The sequence below is a fragment of the Magnolia sinica genome, chromosome 9 (genome assembly GCF_029962835.1).
Source record: "Magnolia sinica isolate HGM2019 chromosome 9, MsV1, whole genome shotgun sequence".
NCBI classification, from domain to species: domain Eukaryota; kingdom Viridiplantae; phylum Streptophyta; class Magnoliopsida; order Magnoliales; family Magnoliaceae; genus Magnolia; species Magnolia sinica.
The window spans coordinates 69,360,325-69,372,864 of record NC_080581.1 but is presented as its reverse complement, the minus strand read 5'-3'; the positions used below and the strand labels follow the sequence as shown (position 1 = coordinate 69,372,864).

Sequence of the window (12,540 nt, the reverse complement as noted above, 5' to 3'; positions counted from 1 at the left end):
AATGGGATGTTTATTACAATATCAGAATTCACAGCGGAAGTATAAAACTAAATAGTAAAACTATCTTCTTAGTCTTTCAAGATAATCTTCTATAGGGAAGCAGTCATCTAAGTCTTCAATTTGTATGTCACCCGTGCCATCTATACGGTTGGGAGAGGATCAATGCCCTACTCATAGTGAAGGTTATCCTTCAAGATTAACAATAATTCAAGAGTACTCATAAAAGTAAAGTAAGGGTCTGATATGTCTTGTGCTCCACTATCACGAGGGTATCAGCATGCTCAAACAACCTACGTGAGATGCAATCCTAACAAAGTATGTGGGGCTCATCATACGTAGTGATCATCACAAAGTGGAATACGATTAATAGATAACCAGCTCGACCCGCACTCTCACTATACGGATATTCATTGGTATGGCTAATACTACCGTGGATTTACAAGAATCCTCAGAGCGTACAACACATAAGCTGGGTGATTTACGTGACACGACTTGTTCATGGAGCGACTATTTGCGACATCTAATCCTGGCGTGATGTGATGCTGTTGCGACTTATACACATCAATTTGTGCACCACTACCCGAAGGCTCAAGGACTTACGTGCCCCAAGAGGGTCTCTACTTAGAGCGCATTACGTCCATCATAGAATATTTGAATCACTAGTTGTGATACATCATAGACATCACTTGCACTTATAGAGAATATAAACTGAATCATAACGAATATAACTGAATCTAAATCATAAAAAATATAAATTGAATTATGGAGCTTCTGGAATAGCAAGACACATGCCCAAGCCGTAAACATAGACGGCACGAGGCCAACATAATAAAGAGAAGAGTGACAATGGTCAACTTTATAATATCAAGAGTGGCAATGGCCAACTTAAATAAAGAGATGAGTAGCAGGGCCAACTCAAATAAAAAGATGAGGCAGGGGCAAGATTTGTATTCATGGCCTCATATAAATTCAAAGAAATCACTTGTATTTGACATGATGTCATAATCCCTGCAGGGCCAATAATTATAATGATAATAACTGAATCAATTGATAGGATAATTTCCAGAAAAATATAAATATAAGAGGCAGGATGATTCACATCATTAAAGGTACAGAAAGACAAGATAATTTCACATCATTAAAGGTATGAAAAAGGCAGGATAATTTGCATCTTTAAAAGCATGGAAAGGAAGGATAAACTTAAATTATTGTAAGCTTAAAGTATAAAACCCTCACCTTTGATGTCAGATTGCCCTCGTTTGTTCTTTTGTTTACGCCACAGGATTAAGTTCTAAAACAATTCAAGAGGTTAAGATTTTTTTCCTAAGATTTGGGTTTAAGCTTAGAGGGGTGATGATTTTAGGCCTTAATCTAATATGGGGTTATTAGCAGGTGATTTACCCGTTACCTTGATTAGTAAAACTAGAATTTACCTGTTGAATTATCCCAAATCAGCAAGTTGACTCACTGAGTCACCTTGAGTTAACTCGGTTGGACTCCATCTACTTCTTTCTTCTTATTTTCTTCTCTCTTTTCCTTTCTTCGTTTTCTTTCTTTCTTTTCTCTTTCTTTCTCTCTTTCTTCCTTTCTTTCCTTCTTTTCTTTTTCTTTTCTTTCCTTTCTATTTTCTTTCTTTCTTCTTTCCTGCTGCTATGTCCAGCAAAGAGCTGGATGTTGCTCTCTCTCTCTCTCTCTCTCTCAATTTCTCTCTCTCCTTCTCTCCTCGTCGCTGGATGAACGTTTATATAGGCACGGAGACCCTTACGTAGTCCCGGTTTCCACAGGAGAGAGGGGTGTCGTTGCGACCCATGTTTTCAAGGTGTTCTCAGGATTCATGCCACGCTGGATTTCTTCTGGATGGCGGTCGGATCGCCCCCTACAGTTTCTTAGATAGCTCTGATCATCTCAGATGATCTTTGATGTGGCCCATCAGCCTTTAAATGGACAGTGTCCATTTGGATTTCGGATGCGGAAGCTCTATTGCGAACTGAAGGTTGCGGTGACATCAGTGGGGCCCGCAACCTTGAATCTCTGTCAAATCCGCACCCTCCATTGGCTTTCTTATAGAGATCGGACCCTGGAAAATAGGTCACTGATCTGGACTCGGCGTAGTCCTTCGAATCCTACCCTCTACGTTACTTTAAACGTAGTGAACGGCTGAAAATGTTGCCTGATCGGTTGCTGACGGAAACCAATCGGGTCTTGGTTGGCATCCCGGTATGATTCGAATGGATGGTCTAGATTTGTCCCTCTCCCTCGGTAGTGGGCCCTACCAAATCCCCAAATGGTTTTGGTTTTGAAAACGCAGGCGCGGGAACAGAGTCCCGGAACTGCCCAGTTTGCATACGTGAGGGCCGTTATCTACGTGCGAGTTCGACTTGGGTGGGGTAGAAATCACCTTCTGGATAGGATAGATGGTCCAGATCATTCGTCTAGATCCCTGAGGTGGGCCATCACCGTTCTCATCGGACCGTTTGTTGCGTGTGCTGAGAAAATCCCATTGATCTCGGGATTTCTTCGGCCGTCACATTTTGACTGCATTCTGCAGTTCTGGCGCATTGTGGTATATGCACCCCTTGTGGCGCACACCTGATCGTGGGGCCCACATGGAGTTTGGGGTAAATCCTCACTGTCTACTGGCCTTGGTTGGCCTAAATTAGGGTTTATACTAGGGTGAAAACTGAATCCTAATCCTAGAAGGGTCGTTCTAGTGAAGGTTTTGATCAGTCATTGATCTTTACTGATTCAATGACTGAAATTGGTTATGTACGGTCAAGTTAAGGGGATTAGTCTTGGTATAGGGTTTTGCATGATTTGGATCATGGGAACCCTGAATTTTAGAATTTAGGAATCTAAGGTGATGGCGTTTTCATCATTGTTTTTGATGGAGGAGTTTTATGAAATCTAATAGGTTTACCTGGTTGCAAGCACATATATAAGGAATTCATATAAAAGGACTTACATCTAAATCCTTATGGATAAGGAATTATTCGTCTATTCATTTAAAGGAAGGTACGCACGTCAAATTACATTAGGGATGGTCTTGTCACAAAAGCAACGGTCAGATGGCTTGATTTATGAATGGAGATCATTCCTAATGGTTGGGTTTGTGTCAGGGCAAGCATGTAAGGCTAGGATAACTAGATTGGTAACATACACACGTATATGTTACATTGAATCTTACGATAATACTCGAGAACTTTTAATACTCGAGTATTGAAAAGTTCAGGGAGTTAGATAATGTGTCTCACTCATAAAGTAGAAGTCATGGAATTGAGGAAAGTTAATGTACTTAACATAAATGAAGTTACTAAAAGTGCTTGTAGTACTAATTTTGAGAGCAATGCACACTCGACCAAGTATTATCCTACAATTCCTACTTTTCTAAGAAGTGTTGCACAATCAAGTAAATGCCGTGAACACTTATCAAAATCCCTTTAGTACTCTAATGTCAAAAATGTATAATCCCAATTGGTAAAACCATCCTAATTTCACTTGGAGGAATAGATTTATTGCCAATGCTGGCAATAATCCTCAATAGCTTTCTACTAGTACCCCTTATGTGCCCCACCGAAGAAAATCAAAGAGGATACAATGTAAGCATCCATGCAAGGACAAATATCAACAATGAATGCATGTACTAGTCAAAACCCTTCGTCTTCCACATGTATTTGAAGAGTTTGTTTGTAAACACTGCCATATATGCAACGCCCCGAACTTTTCAATGCTCGAGTATTGAAAGTTCTTAAGTGTTACCACAAAATTTAACATAACATGTACATGCGTAGGATACCAATCTAGCTATCCTAACACTACCAAAAAATAGGACAATGCCGACGGCTAAAAACCGTCGCAAGGTCCGTCGGTAAAGGGTGCATTGGTGTTGCTCGCCGACGGCTAAAAACCGTTGGCGTTGTCGGTAGCCAAAAACCACTGGCATTTTCGGCAGTTAAAAACCGTCGATGTTATCGACAGCTAAAATCCGTCGGCATTCTCGGCGGCTAAAAACCGTCGGCGATTCTCATTAATTTAAAAAAAGAAAAATAATTTGGATGATATACTTTATTTTTTGGATGATATATTTGATTTTGATTTCTTCCTTTTCGTGTAGACTTTTCCTTCTCAAATAAGTTGGTTCATTAGGGCTTTGGAGAAATTGGTATATCTAGTTATGGATGTGTATTAATCAACGCACACATCCAAAACTAGATATACCCATTTCTCCAAAGCTCTGAACGAACCAACCTATTTGAGAAGGTAAGTCTACACAATAGAAAAGGAAGAAATCAAAATCAAATATATCATCTAAATTCCAAATATTTGGATTGGATATATGCTTTAAAAAAAAGAGACCACGTATCATTTGAGTCTCTTTGTTTTTTTTTTTTTTGCTGCTTGACCTGTGGAGGTTTTCTTGAAGTCCTTGGCTTTAAATCACTAGATTAGCAGTCCACATTCAACTATTCAGATCTGGGTTGCATTTGCACATGATTATGTTGAAGACGAACAATCACATGATTATGCACATTAGAACAGAGATGATGCAAAAAGATAAGACAAATATAGTAATGAAATTGATGAAACGAAAAGGAAAAAGATACCCTAGCAAGATGCAACGCGAAAACAACCCAACCTGCAGAAATTGACGACTATGTCCATAATATGCAAGCCTTGTATGTGAATGACAAATTGTGAGACCTAATAACCAACACAAAATTTTTAAGGATATGGGGATTTGCTCACAAGAAGACCAACATTGTTTTATTGTGTAACAGAGCACTAAATTTGTAAAAAGAAAAACAAGAACCAGCCAATAATCTTCAATGCATTATGAAATCCAGCTCATAGATAAGAGCACTAAAATCGTAAAAGATCACTAGAACCAACCAATAATCTTCAATGATGATAGTTGAAAAGGATTGAAAATTCAGGATTTTCTGCACTCCTTTTCTCTTGAATTTTAAAAGAGGCCCTTTTGAGGATTTGAAATCGAGGATTTAAAAGAGTCCTCATGATTTGGATGGTTCAGGTTGCATGTAAGAATCTCCATATATACATTTATGCCATGTGGAGGTGGATGGGTCATGCCATGGAGGATGATGACGATTTCTGTATTTTGATTACAGCAAACGATTTCTGTATGAACAACTACCCCTTATTTTCAAAAATGACCTACTACTGTAAATAAATAAAACACGAGTCCAAAAATTCACCCAAATAGGTAGATATCACTGAAGCATATAGGAAAACTGAGAAAGAGAATTTACCTGGATGACAACAATGTTATGCCTCTTACTATCATCTTTTCACCCAAACAGATGCGGTGACAAACATAGCCCGATGAGGGGCCCACTTCAAGCAAGCCGCCACACCAATAGAGGTGTTCCTAGATGCCACCTGTGAAAGAAATCAAATAGCAACACCACCACCACAACCATTGATATCAGCATGAGCACCCATGTAGTTTAAAACGAGTTAGGTACTTGTAACAGCATCAACATAGTTTAAAACAAATCGGACCATACCAATCAACATTGTGGTGACCCAGATTTTCGTGAAAAAAAGAAAAAGAGAGAGGTATGATAATCTAGATAGTCCATATTACTGACCCAAATGTGGATGGAGCATGACCCAAAAATCACACTCAACAAACTATGGAAGCCAACTTATCTGATTTTTCCCATCAAATTAGTAGAACTTACCATCTTTCTTTTAACCAGCCATTTCGTAACCATGATTAGATGGTTAGGATTGCTTGATTGGTTGGATTTCAAGCTATGATTGAACCATAATTCATCCAACAATTTGGACGGCCTGGATTGCCATACATGCATCATGCATGCCACATCTAAGGAGGATGCCACCGCCATTTTAAAGGTAGTGGTTAACTGCCACCAGAGTCTTGTATTTGAAGAATACCTCATTGCATCTGCTGATGCTCCATGCATGCAAGGTTCCATCTCCAGAGCCTGCAACAGATGCAGACACTAGACTCAGTGCTGGTACTTTCAACAAAAGGACTTCCAACATTGACATAAGTTTTCACAGTAAAACTGTTACTCTCTACAGCTAAGATAATTGAGCTGCCGATAAAAAAACAAAACAAAGATAAACTACAGTAAATAAGCCGAGCGGTTTGTTGGAATTACTGGGGGGTAACTTTAGAAAGCTAAGGGGAAGTTCTTTAATTTCCAGATTTAGAGGAAAAACAGTGGCACTAGACAAAAATACATTTGATTTCTCATCAGGTAGAAATTATTATTAGTTGTTTTTAGAAAGGTGAGATTAGGCCACTTATAATTATTTTAACATAATAAAATGTTGTACGTATATTTGAGCAGACACCACAAAATAAACAATCCTATGGAAAAAAAAACAAATGAAAAGAGAGAATATATGAGAGGTGATCCTAATCTCCTTTGATAGATTCAAGCTGCATGTGTCCTACCAACTTCCTATAAGGAGAAGTTATATGGGTTTTGGAATAGTGTTGGTGACAAATCCACCTTTTCTATTAATATTATCATATTGTGTTAGGACATGACTCTAAAAATGAGATAAATCCAAATCTCAAATAATCTATGCTATAAGAGATAGTGGAGATGGAAATAGATGCATTGTGATGCTTGCTTTCGAGTATGTTAGCCAACAAAGTAAGATTTTCTTGTTTGTTGCCATGTGATTGGGCTACATTATTATATACTACATTTGATGCAGAAATGCTGGCAACATTAATGATGACTAGGACTTGCAGTCACAATGCAAGAAAACAAGAAATTTCTATTTGTATCAATGGTAAGCTGAGGATCTAGATTCATGATGCTCATATGTCATCCAAATTGTTTATAAAGTCATTACCACTAAAATAAACTGAAAAAACACAAAAGTTTGCTAATCCTAAACTCTTATATCCCAAAGAGGTTTAAATGTAGGCGTTCAATCTCTATTCTTATCTCTATTCTTATTTACCATGTGATTCACTTGAATATGGATTTACTTCATTTTTAGGCACATGTCCTAACATAAGCTTATAAAATTGAAAGATAATGAATTTCTCAAGAATATCAAAGTGAGCCCCACCTAGATTCCACCTTGGTGGGGAACACACGCAATTCGAATCCCCTTCTAACCACCTTCCATGCCTACAAAAGAGGATAAAAATCATCATAATAAGAGACAACTGCTAATATCCTAACAAGGTATTCAATTGAAATCATACAGGAAATAGGCTATGAATAATTTACTTGTATAAGGATAATTCTTTAAGATTGTGTGTGGGCCCATTCAATCGGGTTCAGGTTCGAGATCGGGTTTAGGTTGGGTTTTCAAGTTTAGGTTTAGGTTTAGGTTAGGGAGTTGAGATTAGGATTAAGTGTAGGTTTAGGTTTAAGGATTTGAGAATACATTTAGGTTATAGGTTTAGGTTTAGGTTATAGGTTTAGGTTTAGGTTTTAAGTGTAGGTTATAGGTTTAGGTTTAGGTTAGGTTATAGGTTAAGGTTTAGGGAATTGAGTTTAGGTTATAGGTTATAGGTTTAGGTTATAGGTTATAGGTTATAGGTTAAGGTTTAAGTTTTAGGTTAAGGTTTAGGTTTAAGTTATAGGTTTTGGGATTTGAGAATAGGTTTAGGTTATAAGTATAGGTTTAGGTTAATATTGTAGGTTATAGGTTTAGGTTATAGGTTTAGGTTTAGGTTTAGGGATATGAGAATACATTTAGGTTTTAAGTTTAGGTTTAGGTTTTTACATTTAGGTTAAGGTCACAGGTTTAGGTTTTAAGTGTAGGTTATAGGTTTAGGTTTAGGTTAGATTATAGGTTAAGGTTTAGGGAATTGAGAATAGGTTAAGGTTTAGGTTTAGGAAATCGGGTTCGGGTTTAGGTTTGGGTTTTCAAGTTTAGGTTTAGGTTAAGGAGTTGAGATTAGGGTTAGGTGTAGGCTTAGGTTTAGGGATTTAAGAATACATTTAGGTTTTAGGTTTATGTTTAGGTTTTAGGTTTAGGTTTAGGTTTAGGTTATAGGTTATAGGTTATAGCTTTAGGGAATTGAGAATAGGTTAAGGTTTAGGTTTAGGAAATTAGTTTCGGGTTCGGGATCGGGTTTAGGTTTGGGTTTTCAAGTTTAGGTTTAGGTTTAGGTTAGGGAGTTAAGATTAGGATTAGGTGTAGGTTTAGGTTTAGGGATGTGAGAATACATTTAGGTTTTAGGTTAAGGTTTAGGTTTTAGGTTTAGGTTTAGGTTATAGGTTTAGGTTATGTTGCGCAGCACGCCAACAACGCAGTGAGCCTAGATCCAATCTCAGGCCTCACACACAAACGATAAATAAGAAGAAATATAAACTAAAAATAGATCAAAGCATTCAAAACAAACCACAAGACAGGATATACATGGAAAAACCCCAAACTAGGGTAAAAAACCACGGATGCAAACTTCCACTATGAAAAATGAAGATTACAAAGCAATATAGTAACCTCTCCCTTAGAAGCACATAGAAAATCCTTTAGCCCACACCTTAAAATTATTTCCCAATATTCCAATCACCCTAGAAAAGCCCTAGGAACCCCTATTTATAGTTTAGGTAACTTCCCTTCCGCACCCTTGCGAAAGGCGATACCAAAATCCGCAGTCCGCATCAGATTCGGAAACGAATCTGCGTAACCTACGACTTGTCGAAGGGGAGCTACGACTGTTCGAGCTACGACCATTCGAACAGTTCTTACGACTGGTCGAAGGGCCCAAAGATGAAAAAACAGGACTTGCTGGACTTTGAGTCGAGTTGGTCCACGATCGGTCGAGTGGGCCCCTACGACCGGTCGAGCATAGCCCACGACCGGTCGAAGACGGCCCCAGATGTGGCTCCATATCTCAACAATCTCTCACTTGGAGACACATCATCATAAACCTTTGTCTTCTTCATCCGGAGTGCACCACCTCCCTATCTTCAAGCCTGAAGACCAATCAAAGCTGAACAGAGCTTCAGCTTCTCCCGTGTGACCGCCTTGGTCAGCATATCCACAGGATTCTCACTTGTATGAATCTTCTCTAGAGTAATCAATCCATCTTCCAGTAACGAGCGTATGCAGTGATACCTGATGGCAATATACTTGGTCCTTGAATGAAAGGCTAAATTCTTAGCCAAGTCTATTGCACTCTGACTGTCACTGTATAGCTTGCAATCTACTTGCTTCTTACCCAACTCTTCCATAAAACCTTGCATCCACACCATTTCCTTGCATGCTTCTATAATCGCAGCATATTCTGCTTCTGTCGTATTGATAGATACTATCTTCTGTAGTTGAGAAACCCAACTGACTGCAGCACTACCCAGAGTAAACACATAACCTGTAGTGCTCCTTCTGCTGTCGATATCTCCTGCCAAATCTGAATCTACGTAGCCTTGTAGCTTGATTTTCGATCTATCATAACACAGCCCAACATCCTTAGTACCTACCAGGTATCTAAGGATCTACTTCACAGCTTCCCAATGTTCCTTCCCGGGGTTGTTCATGAACCTGCTAACAACTCCCACTGCTTGAGCAATGTCTGGCCTCGTGCTCACCATAGCATATATGAGACTCCCAATAGCTGACGCGTATGGGACTTCAACCATGTAGTCTCGTTCCTCCTGCGTCTTTATCCCTTACTCCTTAGATAGCTTGAAATGGTTGGCTAATGGAGTGCTAACCGGCTTAGCACCTCCTATATTGAATCGATCAAGTACCTTGGCTATGTACTCTACCTATGACAAAACTAATTCCTTGCTTTCCCTATTAGGCTTTATCCTCATGCCTAGGATTTGTTTTGCAGCTCCCAAATCCTTCATGGCAAATTCTCTAGACAGTTGTCTTTTGAGATTTGAGATGTCCTTCATGCTTGAACCGGCCATAAGCATATCATCAATATACAGAAGAAGAATGATGTATGACATATCAAACTTCTTCAAGTAACAACAATGGTCTGCATGACATCTCCTAAAACCGTTTCCCGACATGAAACTATCGAACTTCTTGTACCACTGCCTTGGGGCCTACTTCAGGCCATATAGACTCTTCTTCTGTCTGCACACTTTGTTCTCCTTTCCTGGTGCCATGTATCCTGTCGGCTGATGAATATATATTTTTTCTTCAAGGTCCCTATGAAGAAAGGCTGTCTTAACATCTAGCTGCTCTAGATGTAAGTCCTTTGTAGCCACTATACTCAAGACCATTTTGAACCATCGTGCTCCTCCTTCAATCTGTAAACACACTTATTATGAAGAGCTTTCTTACCCATAGGTAGGGTGACTAGCTCTCATGTATGATTGGACTCAAGAGAGTCCATCTCCCCATCCATGACCTGCTCCCACTTAACCCGTGTATCTGTCTTTAATGCATCTTCAAAACATTCTGGTTCACCATTATCTGTCAGTAGTAGATAATGTAAGGAGGGTGAGTATCAGACCGTGGGTCTCCTATCCCGAGTAGACCTCCTCACAACTGGTGTATGCGGCTCTACCTCATAATGCTCCTGTGCATGATCATCCTATAACGCTGTAACACTTGTGTCCTGTAACTCTTCCATCTCTACGAATTCTTTCTCCTCGGCCTTATTTTCTTGCACACTATCCTTATGCATCACTTTTTCATTGAAGAGTACATCCTTGCTTCTGATGATTTTTTTTATTTTCTTCATCCCAAAACCTATAGCCAAAATCATGCTGCTCGTAGCCTATAAACATGCACTTTCTGGACTTCGCATCCAACTTGTTTCTGTGCTCTGCATCAATGTGAACATATGAAGTGCAACCGAATACTTTGAGATGTGTAAGGTTCACTTCTTTTTCAGTCCACGTTTCTTCTACTAGCCCACCATCCAATGGTGCTGAGGGACTTCTATTGATGAGATATGCGGCAGTATTCACAGCATCTGCCCAAAAAGTCTTGGGCAACCCTGCATGTAGCTTCATGCTCCTGGCGCGCTCAAGGATGGTCCTGTTAATGTGCTCAGCCACACCATTCTGCTGTGGTGTCCCTGGAATCATTTTCTAATGTTTGATTCCATTTGCTGCACAATACTCCTCAAATCTCTTATCACAGTTCTCTCTCCCATTATCAGATCTGAGACATTTTACTGTTCTACCTGTCTCGTTTTCTACCATAACTTTTCACTTCTTAAATACGTCAAATACATCAGATTTGTGCTTTAAGAAATAGACCCACAGTTTTTTACTAGCATCATCAATAAAGGAAACAAAATAGTGTGAGCCACCAAAAGATGATACCTGTGCTGGTCCTCACACATCAGTGTGTACAAGCTCCAACAGATGCGTCTTTGGAGTGCGTCCTGTCTTTTTGAAACTTACCATCTTCTGCTTGCCATATACGCAGTCCTCGCAGAATTCCAAGTCAATAGACTTCAGCCCTGGTAGCTTCCCTTTTGACAATAGCACTTTCATCCCTTTCTCACTCATATGTCCCAACCTCTGATACCATAACTGCCTATTCACTCCAGTTGATGCGACTGAGAGTGAACAATACAATCCTGAAGTCACGTATAAAGTACCTTCCTTTTTTCCTTGAAATATCACCAAGGCACCTTTTGTGATCTTCCATGAATCACTAGTGAATGTCGTCACATAACCGGTATCAGCCAATTGCCCCACTAAGATCAAGTTACATTTCAAACTCGGTACATGTCTAACATCCTTCAATTTCAATACCGTTCCGTCTTTCTGATTGACATGAACGTCTCCCTTTCTAATAATACCGCACGACTTATCATCACCAAGGTAAGACTCTCCCAAAGTCACCTGGCACATAATCACGCAGAACTTCCTTACATGAAGTGGCATGAAACGAAGCATCCAAGTCTATAACCCAAGACTCATTCCTCGCATCAAGAGACAAGATCAACGCCTCTGTGTCACTCTTCTCAGATAGATTCACTGAATCTTTCCCACCTTGAGAGCTTCCTTCTTGTTTCTTGAGCGCCTTGTAATCATGTTTCATGTGCCTTTTCTTGCCGCAATGCCAACACTTGTCTTTGTCTTTCGATCCCTTGGACTTCTTCCTTGATTTAGAACGCCCGTGTTTATTGCCTCCTTTGTTCAACAATTTTCCTTTTCCTTCAAAATTTAGAGCATTCCCTGAATCCCTTGAAATTTCTGATGCCTTTCTTATAGATTCTTCGCTGAGAATTAGACTGGCCACATCATCAAATTTCAACTTTATCAATCCTGAAGAATTGCTCACAGCAATCACCAAACCATCCCATCTGTCTGGTAAACTAGATAAGATCAATCACGCCCTTACCTCATCCTAAAAAATAATGCCAACGAATTCCAACTGGCTCGTGACTCTATTGAACTCGTTTAGATGTTCAGCCACGCTCCCACCATCTGACATCTTCATGTGGAATAACTGTTTCATAAGATGAACCTTGTTGGATGCTGAGGGTTTTTCATACATGGTGGCTAGAGCTTCCATTAATTCTTTTGTTTTTTTTACCTTGGATATATTAAAGGCAATGCTCTTTGACAAAGAGAGTCAGATCGTTCCTAAAGC

The 12,540-nt window shown here is 39.4% G+C and overlaps 1 long non-coding RNA gene across 1 annotated transcript; it reads right to left on the bottom strand.

Annotated features, from left to right (window-relative positions):
• Positions 1 to 4,944: 4,944 nt before the first annotated feature.
• LOC131255604 (uncharacterized) lies at positions 4,945 to 6,078 on the bottom strand. The gene is made up of 3 exons (XR_009176194.1): positions 5,920 to 6,078; positions 5,268 to 5,397; positions 4,945 to 5,109 (listed from the first exon to the last, which is right to left on the bottom strand). It is a non-coding gene; the product is annotated as an uncharacterized LOC131255604 (long non-coding RNA).
• Positions 6,079 to 12,540: the final 6,462 nt, after the last annotated feature.